The sequence below is a fragment of the Octodon degus genome, unplaced genomic scaffold, assembly GCF_000260255.1.
Source record: "Octodon degus isolate 3935 unplaced genomic scaffold, OctDeg1.0 scaffold00019, whole genome shotgun sequence".
Classification (NCBI taxonomy): domain Eukaryota; kingdom Metazoa; phylum Chordata; class Mammalia; order Rodentia; family Octodontidae; genus Octodon; species Octodon degus.
Genome location: NW_004524595.1, coordinates 15894115 through 15901288, shown reverse-complemented (window position 1 = coordinate 15901288; position 7174 = coordinate 15894115). Strand labels below are relative to the sequence as shown.

Genomic DNA, 7174 nt, shown 5'->3' with positions numbered 1-7174 from the left:
CCCCAGTGAGCCCCAGAGTCTGTCCCCTCCTTCCCCACCTCCCGGAAGCACCGCACTCTGCCTCAGGTCCCTAGAGCCCAGGCTGAGTCGTTTCCGGAGACTGGGAGCGGTGGCAGCGGTCTCCTCCGTGCCGCAAGGCCTTCCAGTAAAACGGGCGCTCAGGTGCTGCTAGACCCAAGCCCGCGGCTCCTGAGCACGGCGGAAAGTCAGTCAGCACCCTGCCCGGAGCGTGGCAGGAGAGAGACCCGTGGACTCCTATGAACTGTAGTCTGCTCGGTACGCGACCCGCCAGGGCTTTCGTACAGTGCCCCCCAGCCCTCTGGGAGGTACAGATAGTCTCCGTAAGTCGCTGATTTGCCCAGGCTGGGCTCCAACTTGCTGTCCTCCTGATTCAGCCTCACTCTGCTCATTGCTTAAAACGGAAAGAGCTTGGCGTGGTGGCGCAAGCCTGTATCCCAGCACCCAGGAGGCTGAGGCAGGAAGATCTCTGCGAGTTGGAGGCCAGCCTGGACTACCTGGCTAGACCCTGAAACAAACAAAACGGCCAGAACAATTCTTAGATGCCATTTCTTCTTCCTTCCTCTGCTTTGAAAATCATTTCTTCATTACTTTTAGTCAATTTTGATTTTTGCAAATTTCATAATCATGAAAAAGGAAATGATTTTGAAACTGTTTCGATCTAAGAAACTTGTAGTTACTGCTCAATAATCAAAACCCTTAACCTTCTTGGTGATTGTTTCAAGACTTGTATGTTTTATTTTCCTTAAAAAAAATGTAAAAACAGTAATATGCAACATGAATCTTGAGTTTTAGAACCTCAGGGCATATTATGACTAGAAAACTGCTTTAGGTAATAAGGTCTTCATCTGACTTGTAAATACTTGTAGATACATTATGATTTCAAGTGTAGGTATTTAGTATTATTTTACTGTGTCAATTCTTCACAGAAATGTTTACTTGTACTCATTCAGAGCCTTTCAACATAAGCACCCCACCCATGCTGTAAGAATGTGGCCGTGGTTCAGATTGTCCCACTGCTAGTTCTCAGTGTCACATTTCTGTCTTAGGCTCCTCTGCCTTTTAGTTCCACTCACATGCTCACCTTGAAGTCTCCAATTCCATTCTAATGCAGTGTGTTCCCCTGGCCAACCTTTACAACTAAGTTCTGATCCACCTTTACAGCTAAGTTAGGACAGCTGTGTTAGGAGCAAGATTCTTGCCTCTGAGGTAAGTGCTGCAGCATCGGGGTTTCCAGGCTAAGCTGTAGGGTGGTCTTCTTCCTCTTGATAGCTTATTCTAGAACACACTATTTTCCAGCTCTCTGTCACACCATTATTCAACAACTATGCATCGTTTAAGGGCTAGGATTCACATCAAACCCAAAAGCCTTCAACTGAGTTCAACAATTATTTGGGAACTATTTCTAAGCCACTGTTAGAGATAGAAATGTATAGAGTTTTTGTATGTGTTTGTTTTCTCTCTAGCCTGTAGAAATAAAATTTATGAAGACCAAAAGAAAAAAAAAAAAAAAGCAAAACAGGTGTCTTCTGAGCCAGACAAAAACCTATACAACCAGTACTTGAGAGGCTGAGGCCAGAGGATCATGAGTCGGAGGCTAGTCTGGGCAAAGTAGAAAGACCCTGTCCAACAACAAGTAGTCATTTCTGATATTTACACTAATGGCCATTGCCACTTCAAATAATACCTATTGAAACTACTATTCCTGGGTTATCTCTTTGATTTTTTAAATTCTACTGTTGTAGGCAGCTAAATTAGATAAAAATATTACAGGCAGTCAGACAGGGCCAGGCCCTCAAAGAGACAACATGGAAGGTAAGATGACTTTCAAAATTAAAAGAGACAGACACTCCTGTATGGCCTATACCTCAAGACAAAAGGGTAAACAAATGCAACCACATAATTCCCTAGGGATGGGCATTAGGGAATGATATTCCAAATAGGCATCAATCACCTTGAAAGAGCCCTAAAGAATCACTAACTCAATCCCAACAGGAAGAGACCCTGTCCCATCTTTGTGCCCACTTGCTATGTGACTTACTTCTTCATTTGATTCTGGTTTAATGAATTTTTCTTGAGCAATGGAATTTATAATCTCATTGGTTGATCATAGTTTCGTCCCACCTCATGCCCACCTAAGCAAGGTCCCATGTTCACCACCTTAGGCACACCTTACTGCATGGTTTTACTCTATAAAAAGTCCCTGGAAGAGGCAGCTTCCTGGGAACAACCTCCTCTCAGACAGAAGCTTTCTTTCTCCAAATAAATATATTCTACTCTTAACCTCCATTTGTTCCTAAAATTCATTCTTCCGTTTTAAAGAACATGAGCTCTTCTCAGGTACTTTTCAGGTCAGGAATTTCATTTTTCCCCTATATCACTACCTTGAAAACAGACCAGTTACAGGAAGAAATATAGAAAGTATCTTCAGCTCATTCTAATAAGATATATGAGACATGTTCAAATCAGACCCACACTCCAAAGCCCACCTCCAATGCCACATTTTTTATATCATTTTACATGTCTTTCTGTTGAAAGAACTTAGCTCCCTTATAACAAAGGTGTCTTTGGAGTCATTACATTTAAGACATGAACAAATGGAAGAACCATTGAGTTCATGAGGTGAACCCCAAGGTGGAGCTGTGTTGCAGGGTCCTGTTACAGGTTCACTAAGTTAGAAGTTGGGGTGCCTCAACCCCAAAGTCTTTGCGGTAGTAGACCACACACTTGCAGTGAAGCCCTCCTCAACATTTCCAGCTTCAGGTTTCACATATTACAATTTGCTCCATGCTGCCTACACCAGATGTCTATTTCCTTGATCTTCCATGCATGCCCCGAAACCTTTATCTTTCTCCATCTGGATAATTCCACGGTCCCGCCCAGCTTCCACTGCTTCCTGTTGCACTATGCTTCCGTCAAACTGTACTTCCTCCCTCCTCTAGTCATCCCCTGGCGGGTAGGCGGGGCCTCATGTATGTTTCCCTCCCACTGTATTTCTAATTGTAGAACACTACAAATATTTTCCTTGAGTTATCTATGTATCCTGGCCACAAATTCCAACACAATTTATTTGGTTTTAAACACCCTCAGTGCCTCAGTTAATGTGGAAAAATAAAGTAACTCTCTTATTAATGTACCTTATAATCCAAATAGATTTTTGAAGTGCCTTGAAAATACTTCAATGTTCACTTTAGCTTGATTCCATTTATGTTAAAGTGGAGACTTAGTGCTATTAATTAATTAGTTAATTAATTATTGAAATAGGGTCTCACTATGTAATTCAGGCTGGCCTTGAATTTACTAGGTAGCCCAGGCTGGCTTTGAATTCATGGCAGTCCTCTTGCCTCAGCTTTCTCCATGCCTGGCTTGAGAGTGGTTTTTCATTAATTATATTAAAATATAATTAACATGAAAACTATGCTGAGGCATCCTACCATGCCACATCCTGTGCACTTTTGACACTCAGGAGGGAGGATGGTAGAAGATGAAGAACACAAGAATCAATATGCAAAAGCTAAGGTCAGGTGGAGCCCTCTCTCCTGATGGGAGAAAGGAACTGCCCAGGACCTGCTGTGCATTTATTTATACAACAGCATATGCATAAGGTCATGGAGAGTTTAGGGGAGGTAGGATCTGGGACAGGAAGAATATCTAACCTGGAGCAGAACAGCATGCCTTGTGGCTTCACAGGGAACAAGAGGAAACTGTATGCATTATCTCAAGCGAAGCCCAACTCACTATGTGCATCAGCTTCCTGAGCTCTGCACACTTCTCATGGGACCCTGACAAACTCATGAGAAATAGTGGCCTTGTCCTAGATGTCAGAGGTGCACCCTCAACACTACCATGAGAGTCAAACATTGACTATTAGTATTTTTAACATGTTCTAAGTTTCATGGCAGGACTACATATGTGACATGATACGTTTCTAAACCTAAAGTTCTATTTCAAAATGAAAGATAATAAAATATATTTAAGATAATTAATAACCACTCACAAAAGTATTTAAAACAAAAACAGTTTCTGGAGGGAAAACTACATCTTTAAAATAGAGCCTAGCATGGTAGTACATACCTGCAGTCCCAGCATTCTAGGAGGCCGAGGAAGAAGGATTACAAGTTCAAGTACAGCCTGGCCAATTTAATGATTTAGTGAGACCCTGTCTCAAAACACAAATATAAGAGATGGCTTGGGATGTGACGCAGTATAAATGCCCTAGATTCAATCCTCAGTGCTGTAAATACAAAACAAAATAGGCTCCAAATAACACAAATGCTACCTATGAAGCAGGCTACAGTACTTAGTTGTATATCAGATCAATGAAAAAGCATTATGTTGGAAAATAAGGAAACCTAATTTTCTGTGTAAGTGTTACAGTTTGTGTGTATTTGCCCCCCCAAAGCCTCATGCAGTCCTTGAGGTGAAGTTCTACAGTCTGTGATTAATTCATGATCCAAGGCTGGGATTATGGGTCTGAGTACTGCTGGGATTAAGGGTGTGAGTGCCATCCCCAGCCTGGGTTGGATAGCCTAAATGCAACATAAGAGAGACAGAGAGACAGGCTTGCTCTCTGCAACCATTGTTGCTGCTACTTCTCCATTGTGCTCTCTTGCTCTTTGCCACCTCGGTGAATGAATGCTCTCTGCCCTGTGCCACTCTGCCAGATGAGTATGGACTGAAACCTCCAGTAACTGTGAGCTAAATAAACCTTTCCTTCTAATTTTGAGTGTTGGGTATTTGTCCCAGCAACAAGAGAAGAGTAATGAGACAGTAAGTGTATATGTAATTAACCTTTCAGCAGAATAATAATGGTAATTATTAACATAAATGTCATCTTAAGTGAAAGAATGTATGTATAATTATTTTAAACTATAAATCACCTCCTTATCCTCAATTTTTATTAGGAATTATTGTCTACCCACACTCCTAAATTAGAAACCACTTATTATTAGTTTTCATTTTCTCACCTTTTTTCTGTCGTTCTCTAACATCCAATCTCTATATAGACATTCATCAAATATCAATTTTACACCAAATATCACCCATGTGGTTTAAGCTTTATTTCAAGCCCTCATCATTTCTTCCTGAGAAATCTGTAATAAGGTGATTTTCATTTTACCATTTGGTCTTCAACTGCCCAACACAATTACAAGAGTTTTCTTTTTAATAAAGTATTAATCGCTACGTTACTTCCTTAAGAACTTCTTTTAGCTCTTTGATTCTTACACATTAGCAACTCCCGAAGTTCCTCCGTACTTCAGGTACACACTGGTCTTTCAGCTTCCATATTTGCTCCCATAACACCACCTGCGTTCCTGCAGTACTGGACTTCTTGCCATAGTTTTTTTGTTGGGCGTGTTTTCCTAAACCTGCTAAAAACCAGTGATGGGTTTTTCTTAGTCTTTGGCAGTGATTCTGCAGTTCACAGTCATCTTATGTCTTGAAACTGCTGTTTTTGTTTTTTTTTGGTTTTTTTTTTTTTTTTACATCTGTTGTCTCTTCTTTTTCACCTTAAAATCTTACCTCACTGATATACTATGATACTTCGGAATGCTTAGCGCTGATCCTTCAGTAGTTGAAAACCAGATAGGAATATTCAGATAACTACAACATCCATCTGAGCTCTAAAAAATTTCACTATGAATTAAAAATCTCTTTATCATTGAAATAAAAGCAAGAGCTTGTCCTGTATTAGAATTCAAGCAATTATAAATATTACCTCTTTTAAAAATAATTATGAACTCCTCAATTAACCTTTCACAAGAACCTTTTTGAGATTTTGAGATGGCAAAATGTCTGTCATTTTATAGTCATACACACATACTTGGATTTTCTTTCTTTTTTTGTAGTTTTGATGTAGGGAAAATAATATAACTCCCACCCGATAGATGTCAGATAAGCCCAGTTCATGTTCCTAAAAGATAAAAGAATGAATTTTAGGGAACAGTTGAGTTTAAGAGTAGGAAAGGTTTATTGAGACAGCTAACCCCTGAGAGACAGAAAGTGATCCAAAAGTGAGTTGCCAACAAGCCTACTTCTCACAAGAAGTCTTATAGAGCAAAACCACACACTGGGTACACCCTGGGTCCAAACTATAAGCACCAATAAGATTAAAAGTACAACTGCTTAGGTAATTTTGACCCAAGAGGAAGCAAGTCATGGAGCATGTGTACATGGGAAGAACATAGACTTCTCCTGGGAAGGATGGGTCGGAGGTCCTGGTCACACACTTGGGTGACTGATGGCTAGCCAGCCTCTCTTGGGCCAGGTGATACCAGTTATAGTATAACCTTCCATTTGTTTCTTATCCCCTGGGGAGGCTTGTAGGCCTGGCTATTCCACTTTTATCCTGAGGCCTGGCCTTTGACAGCCTCAGCTTGATGTGTTCTCATCCTCTGCACTGAATCCCTCAAGGGCCTTGCCTTGCCTGGCTGTCTAGAATAGCTCTCCCTAACTTAGCTGTCTGTAATACTTGGGGTGTTTTGTTTTGCTTTGTTTTTTGCTGAGATTAGTCACTTCATTTTGGTTGATTGCACAATAAATGTTTAGATAAACATCAGAAATCAGGATTGGTTAGATAACTCAGTGGACAAAGTGCCTGCTTAGGCAAACTCAGGGACGGGGGTTTGATCCCCAACACAACATGCCATGCTCCTTGCCTCTTGTCTGCCCGCCCCCCCCCAAGCTGAGCTGGCCACTGAGACTGGGCATGGTAGCCCACACCTATAATCCCAGCGCTGGGGAGACTGAGAACAGGAGGATCACTATGAGTCTAAGCTGCATAGCAAGACCCTGTACGAAATACATTTTTTTTTAATAGTTGTTTTTTTTGTGTGGAACCGGGGATTGAACTCAGACCCTTGCGCTTGCCAGGGAAGTGCTTATTGTACTGAGCCGTCTCCCCAGCCCTCGAAATACATTTTTTAAAAAGAAGAAAAAAAAAGGAAATCAGTGTAACACATATACTTCAAATTTTAGAGAATTACTTGTGTTCACATAAAACACAAAATATCTAACATGAAAATTATGCTGAACATATTGTTTTCAGTTCTGAAAGTAAAATAAGATAGTAGGTGAATAGATTCTGGAATTAAACCATACTTGAATAGAGAGTCCACGTTTTTCTGGCTGTATAATGCAAGCAAATTTCTTAGCC

The 7174-nt window shown here is 40.9% G+C and overlaps 1 protein-coding gene across 1 annotated transcript in view; it reads right to left on the bottom strand.

The window, feature by feature from the left end:
* Nucleotides 1–7174, bottom strand: part of Rad51ap2 (RAD51 associated protein 2) — a 16428-nt gene that overhangs the window by 8026 nt on the left and 1228 nt on the right. The gene's annotated exons all lie outside the window — the stretch shown is intronic.